Here is a 7,985-nt window from a genome sequence, read left to right as displayed (position 1 = left end):
GGTGGCCCTCGCCCGACGCCGGCGAGGGTCGACCTCGCTGAGCCGGGCGAGGGCCGCCCTCGCTCGCCCGGGCGAGGGCGAACCTCGCCGACGCCGGCAAGGGCCGCCCTCGCCGGATGCGGCGAGGGCCGCCCTCGCTCGACGCCGGCGAGGGCCCCCTCGCGGATCCGGCGATGGCGCACTCGCCGACGCCGGCGAGGCCCCTCACGGAAAGGAAAAAAAAAAAGAAAAGCAAAAAGACGAAAATGCCCATGGACTAAATACATTAGGGTAAATGTGTCACAAAAGCAAAGTTCGGGGTTTTTGGTGTCACAAAAAAAAGTTCGGGGTAAATGTGTTACAGATGGTAAAGTTTGGAGTTTTTGGTGGTTTTTTCCCTATATAATAAATATCTTTTTCTCCTTTTCTAATGTAACGCGCTTTTTCTTCTTTTGTAAATTTCTGAAGGAGGATGACGTGGTGTAGAAGCTTTTCACGTTAGGAATGTAGTAAAAGCTCTTCCCATTGAGGAATGTAATGTTACTATTACTAAAATGCCCAATCCAAAAGAACGGCTGAAATTTTACAAACAATGAGCTGCACACTCAAAATAACGCACTTAAACTTTCCACATGCCTAAAACCTTTCGGATTTATTAAAGTTGTATGTAGCATGCGTGATTAATTAAAAGGTAAAAACATAATTTAGATTAATGACATTTTGGTATCTTTTGGGAATCTTGTAATATGGTCTCGTATGATCTTCTAATTTACTTAAAAAGTAAGCATTAACACTTTTTATGTATTCCAATCATTTGAGGCAATGGCTTGAAAGCATAGGATGTACATGCTCATACCGTTTCCATAAGGTATTGCTAAGTTGTATAAAGTAGTGCATCGAAGATGACCATACTTATGATATCCGATTGCTATATCTTTGGAAGGATTGTTGTTTTATATATAATTTGTGTAAAGTTGGGTTCGTATAAACCATCATCAAAGCATTATGTGTATTTTGAATGCTATTCTTGAAACAACATTTTGTTCAAATTTGATCACGATGACCTTTACTCATTACACTGAAGTGTCCCGTTAGCCATCCTTGAATGGAGCTAACCTAATGCATGTGGATGAAGCGATTTGCATGTAAAAATCGATGTTAATTCAGTCGAATGATTTGAATACTAGTGTTATAAATGAGATAAAATAAATGTGGACAAGTCATCCCCTCAAAGTCTTCGTACGGTACGCCAATTTGGTCAACAAGTCAAAGCAACTAATAATAATAATAATAATTAAAAGCAACTAATAACGCCACCAAAAAGATATATAAATAAAACAAGCCAAAAAATAAATAATTGCGGCTAGGCTCTATCTGATCTTCATCACTTCTACTCCAGCGGTTCAAATTCCGAAGGATAATATTCATAATGATTTTCAATTTCTCATGATATATTTATTAAGAGATGAAATATTATAGATCGTGCTAACCAAAGAGGTGTATTGCTAACAAATGCCGTGACAATCTATGCCAAATCATGCAAAACAGACTTATTTAATATGTCAAGATTGTAGTTACAAATTTACGATTTTCTTGATATGTTGCGTCCAAAACTAATTAAATAAAATATATGCGACCATAAAATCATGGAAAATGAAGGAAGCAAAGGGAAAGGTACACACGGGCTGGCGCTATTCAATGGAGAAAATGGCAATAAAAGAACGTCGCTATGCATTGTCAGAGGGACCTTAGAAGAAACGGGTCGTGTAGACCGCATTGAATCTCGTCCTTATGGTCGGAGTTTAAGTTAAGCGGGTTATGGGACAAATTCTATCATCGACCACGAGTTTAAGCTTATAAACATCGATCGATATCTAAAGAAAATAAAAGATACTTTTTCATGCATTTATTCATGAATGCCTAATGCTATTGAATATCTTTTAGTCCGGTGCCACTTTCCTTCAAACCATATTCCTTTTGGAATAAAAAAAAGCAATCAAATAAATTGCACAAAACAAGAAAATGAATCGAATACTAAATTTACATGATTTAGTTGTGTGATCTACGTCTACGAGAAGAGTAGTATAAAATTCCATTATAGATCAAAAGATGTAATGAAAGTTATAATCACACTCGAGTCATTTAAATACTCTCCGTGTTTTTTAGGTTCTAATTATATTTAATAATGTTTAACGTTTAAAATTTCTATCGCGTAACGAAATGACACAAATCTTAACAATATAATCGGCTTCGGAACAGAAATATTTGGTGTGATCAAGAGGAACTCTTGGCACGCTTTTCAATATGCTCTGTGCAGCCTTCAGTGCTCTCCTGGTATTTAAAGAGCAAATTCAGCAGAACCAAATAAAGAAGAAGAAAGGAAACGACTGAGTGGCCAACATGGAAAGACACCATCCTTGCAACTTTCTTCGTCTTCTTCCCTTTCGGCCCACATTGGCAATGGCCATCATCATTAATCTCGTTTTCCCTTTCTTCAGCTGAGCAAAGCCGTCTCTTATGGTCAATACCATCATGGTTTCCCTTTCTTCCTTTCGTGCTAAGAGCGACACCACGATGGAGTGGCATCATGGCCATTGACAGGCCATCCCTGCATTTCCTCTCACCAATTTTGAACAGTGGTCGAGCGTCCATAATTCCATCCGGTCCTATTTCATCCAACGAGCTCAAATTCGAAATATATTCTAACATATTTGGTTTAACGTCCAAACCACTCTAACTACACTATACTCTCATTCTAATTGTCGTCGGTACGAAATAAATGATCATTTGCTTTTTAATATAATGACACGTTTTATGAGAATATTTGAGTTGTTAAGGGAAATTACTTGTAATTAAAGGTAAGTCTTTAAGGCGAAGAGATCAAAACAAATATTTCATAGTAAGTAGTAGTACGTATATGCTTAGGTAATGCTTAGGTGGAGCATTTGTTGTAGAGAATACAGCAAATCCAATCTTTGTAGTATGAACGAGATTTTTCTAATTATCCGGAGTCCTAAGTGTTAGAATGACAAGCGATTCTTTAGGAATATTTCGTTACTCTATATAAATAAATTGTTATTTTACAATACTAGATTGGGATTTTAAATATGCCCAACTATAGATATAGAGAATCAAATATTTTTAATCCAAAAGGTCAAAAGCACAAAGTGAACAGCACAAAGGAGAAACTCGAAAGAAATTGAGCGCGTAAAAAGGCGTACCTCCACAATTGTCCTCCACCTTATTTTTCTTTTCTAAAGCCATCAACTTTATTGACTATAAACTAAAAACTGAACCTGCTACGAAGTTGCCTATACGCGTTTTGGATGGCAAATGAGATGGGATTCAAATATGTGAAATGTCATATGGCGAACTCAGAGACCAGGTGAGAGGGCTGACCTTGCCAAGTGCGAAGTGAGCTCCTATGGCGAACTTAGAGACGGGAACGAGCACTAGCAATACATCAGGAGGTGAGTACCAGGTCTTCTTGAGTTTTACAGGGCCTGATACTTGTCGTACATTCACCGATAGCCTCCACCAAGCCTTGGTAGATGCCGGGATTAGTGTTTTCACCTATGACGAAGGGCTTCGATCAAGTGACAGAATTAGTGGCAACCTTCTACAAGCGATCGACAATTCCAAGCTCTACATACTCATCTTCTCCAAAAATTACGCTTCAAGTGAGCGGTGCCTCAACGAGCTTGCGGAGATGGTGGAGAATGCCTCTAAATATAAAGAAGATAGGAAAGAGCAGGTCATACTACCCATCTTCTACGACGTGAAACCCGCTGACGTGAAGTTGAAAACCTCGTTGTACAAAGAAGCCATATCGAATTTCAACTCCAAGGATATGGAGAGATGGCGGAAAGCTCTCAAAGAAGTTTGTGGCTACAAGGGATGGGAGCTGGAGAAATATTCATGGTAACAATCTAACCATGATTGTGAAAATTATTTTGTACAATCGGGCCATTTTATATTTAAGTAAATCTTCTATTACGGTAAATTGTTAGATGTTTATATTTTGATACTTCAACTATTTTTTGCCAGAAATTCTGATTCTTCTACTTGATATAAAGATCAAACGTTTCTCTTCTATATCCTAAACTTGATCGCGTTCCCACCTGGTTGGTTAGTAGATGATTGGTCAACATGCAAATTTCTCACCTTTTCTCAATTGAAAATGTTCAACTTTGTGGCAGCTATGCAGAACTTATCCAGGCGGTTGTTCAAGAGGTTATGGCCAGGCTCGAGACAAGACAGAGACGTGTAACCAGAGATTTAGTTGGAATGGAGGATCGAATAGCAACCATAAACAATTTATTAGACATCGACTCTGATGGTGTGCGGCTAATTGGAATCTACGGGATGGGCGGCAGCGGTAAAACAACACTTGCCAAGATTATCTTCAACCAACTATGTCCTCGCTTTGGGAAAAATTGCAGCTTTCTTGACGACGTGAGGGAAACAGCAAACACCAATCGTTTAGAGAAGTTGCAAAAAAAATTATTGTTCGATATCACTGGAAAGGAAACTTACATTACAAACGTTGATCAAGGGACCAATAGGATTGAAGATACAATTTGCAACAAGAAGGTGCTAATTGTATTGGATGATGTTGATGAGGCCTACCAGATCCAAAAACTAATTGGAGAGAAAATTTTCTATCCTGGTACTAGAATACTTGTTACCACTAGGGACAAGAGTGTTCTGAATATCGGGGGATTTAAGTATGAATTCAAGGATTATGAAATGATGGGGTTAAGCGACAAAGATGCACTTAAACTTTTTAGTAGGCATGCCTTCAACGAGGACTCTCCTCCAGATGACTACTGCACTCTTTCAGAGGGCATTGTCTATACTACAAATGGACTACCTTTAGCTCTTCAAGCAACAGGTTCATCCCTCTTTTATAAGAAAAACAAAGAAATATGGAAAGAGTGGCTAGAGAAGCTAAAGAAAACACCTCATAAGGATGTCTTGGCAAAGCTAAGGATTAGCTATGATGCCTTAGAGGGGTATGAAAAACAAATATTCCTCGATATTGCATGCTTTTTCATTGGTGAGAATAAGACTAATCCAATGTACATGTGGAAAGATTGTAAGTTTTACCCGGTGGGTGCCATCGAGGTCCTTATTAACAGATGCATGATAAAGGAGTTAGACGATAATAGCCTTTGGATGCACGATCAGTTTAGAGATCTTGGAAGGAAAATTGCCAAAGATGAAGGAACCCGATTGTGGGATAAAGATGACATCATTCACAAATTAAAATCAACAGAGGTAAAGTATGGCCAAATTTGAATTGAAATTTACTTATAACCTCTTCTTAATTGATGTTTCGCGTTTTTGAATTGGGAGCTACACTTCTACTACATTTTTTCTTTTCTTCTACGAAATAAAATAGTGGGATATTGACAAATTCCTCTTTCTGCTCCTTAATGTCATTGGCAGACCAAGGGAAGCGTTGAAGCACTTCGTATGAAACCAAGGGGTTCGTCGAAAGATCCTATAATTGTCACTTCGAAGCAAATTAAGCGATTCCCGGATATAAGGTTTCTTTCGTTGTGTGAGGTAAACTGCCAAGGTGACTTTATGGGCTGTCTTTCCAAGTTGAAATGGATCAGTTTGGAGAACCAATATTCTATTCCTCCTGGACCTGGCGCCGCCCATCGTCAACGGCTTGAGGCAACTAATTCGTGGCATCTAGAAAACGTGGTTGTGTTGAATCTTTCTGGGGTTGATGTCACGGAAGATGTGTTCCAGAGCCTATTCAAGGTATGCTAGTTTCACCCTTAGTCTAATTTTCTCATTCACTGAAGGTAAAAATCTGATGGATTTATGATCTAATTTTCTCATTGGTAGCCTAAATCCATATTTATTTCTTGTCTATCCTGAGGTGTCATTGGCTTTTGTAGGAGGCAAGGAAATTGAAGGTTCTCACTCTTTGTTATAATACGCTGATACATGGGAAACCAACTTTTCCCCGGAACTCAAGTTTAGAGAAGTTGACGATTTCCAATTTTCTTTCCTTGAAGGAAATTGATCGCTCTATTGGGAAACTGACGAAGCTAACTGACTTGAGTTTTGAGTTATGTGTCGAAATTGAAAAATTGCCTGAACAAATTGGAGAATTACGGGAACTGCAAGACACCTCTCTCTTAGGAGTTGTGATAGCTTGAGGGAACTCCCCGACTCGGTTTTGAAATTAACGTCGTTAATGAAGCTGGATGTATGGGGCACGAGAAATTACAAGGTTACCAGATTCCATTGATAGACTATCAAGCCTGTCATCTATCAATGCATCATTCACATCGATTGAAAAACTGCCCAGTACAATGAGCAAGCTTCTTTGCCTCCAAACACTGCATTTGAATAATTGCAATCAGATACAAGAGCTGCCGGAGCTCCCTAGAAGTTTGACCACTCTACAGTTGACATCTACTTCATTGGTGACTGTCCCTAACCTCTCATACCTTACTAATCTAGTTGAACTGGCCCTGTCCGATGGCTCTGAATCTGTTGCCGAATCAAACATAATTCAAACTTGCGACTTGCAGTGGATTGGGAGTTTATCCATACTGAGCAAGCTGCAATTTTGCTTTTCAAATGTCTGCGTTTCGACTATGGAGTTGGGTTCCCTTTCTCAGCTGAAAGAACTTATTCTACATGGACTAGACGTGCCAGCTTTCAAACAACTTCCATCATCAGAGTTGATGGTTCTAGAGCTCTACGACACTCGAGGGAAACAAATACGGCTTCCTCCATCGGAAAAGGAGACTGCAACCGTTGCATCAAGTTCGAGAAAATCGGAAAAAAGCAAGGTGTTACGGCAAATTGAAATTATTTTCACGGAAGGCCATAAATCATCGGATGAGTCAGTTCATCTGCGGAAGGAGCCAGGGTGCAATGAGCTACAAGCTCCCGAGTTGATTGATCATTGGAGGGGAGACTTCCATTTCCCAAGCTCCATAAATACCCTTCGAAAACTCGTTCTGTGGGGGTGCCCAGGGGTAGAAGATATTCAATTTGTTCCTACGCCATTGTTAATATTGTCTGTTGGAGGGTGCACTTCATTAAAAAGATTAGGCGGTTTGTCAAACTTGAAGTACCTGACGGAGTTGACTCTTAACCGGTGCTGGAACCTGCAGGTTGTCGAGGGCATTGACGAGTTAAAGTTTTTGCATGAGTTGACAATTAATCGGTGCGGATCAGTGGAGAGGATTCTTGATCCATCGAGCTCAAAAATACCAGATAAGTGCTCAATAAGCATAAAACGTAGTGGGAAGTTACCTGACTGTGGTCGAACTCACAACTCTTGGGGGTCTTACAAAAAGATTCTGAATGGAACTGAAATTGAAACGGCGGACTCTGAAACAGAAACAATGCATACAGAAACAGGGGGTGATGTGTCATCTTTTTATAACAGTGCAGGGGAACTTTATATTTAGATTCGATAAATCTGAAACAGAAACAGGGGATGCTCCGTTACACCTCTCTTCTATTGTTACGGTACCGGACATGAACTCTATATTTGAAAGAACGGACTCTGAAACAGAATCAGAATCAGAATCAGAAACAGAAACAGAGGAAAGGGTGCGCCTTCTTTCTATTCATAGATCATCGCTGTTTCTTCTGCTTTACTTGCTTTCTATTTCTGCTTTATTAAAATTCCCGATTTACTGGGAATCTCCATATGCTGTCTGTGTGTCCACTTCGGTGGCGAGGTGAGGGATCTTACATCCCTCACCATCTATAACGAAAGGGCCTTTTTTTTTTTTGGTAAGGTATAACGAAAGGGCCTTTCTTAAGAGAAATTTTTAAAATACCTCAACTCAACTCACCTTATCGTTTCCTTCTGCAGGCAGAGTCGGTAAAACGAAAAGGACAAAGAAAGTTCGATTATTTTGCGTGAACAATGGATTGAAATGGGATTAGGGTTCTTTTTCACGTTTTCTTCTTCTTCTCTCCCGCTGCTCAAGCAAATCACTGTCACCCGATCCTCAGTC

The 7,985-nt window shown here is 39.6% G+C and overlaps 1 pseudogene; it reads left to right on the top strand.

Moving 5' to 3' along the window:
* The first annotated feature begins 3,287 nt into the window (after nucleotides 1-3,287).
* On the top strand, nucleotides 3,288-5,253 carry LOC130136590 (disease resistance protein L6-like; annotated as a pseudogene).
* The last annotated feature ends 2,732 nt before the right edge of the window (nucleotides 5,254-7,985 follow it).

Source organism: Syzygium oleosum, unplaced genomic scaffold (assembly GCF_021117445.2).
Source record: "Syzygium oleosum isolate NSW1041296 unplaced genomic scaffold, Sole_v2.1 Sole_v2.46, whole genome shotgun sequence".
Lineage (NCBI taxonomy): Eukaryota > Viridiplantae > Streptophyta > Magnoliopsida > Myrtales > Myrtaceae > Syzygium > Syzygium oleosum.
Note: the sequence above shows the minus strand (reverse complement) of the source record. Positions and strands in the feature narration are given on the sequence as shown.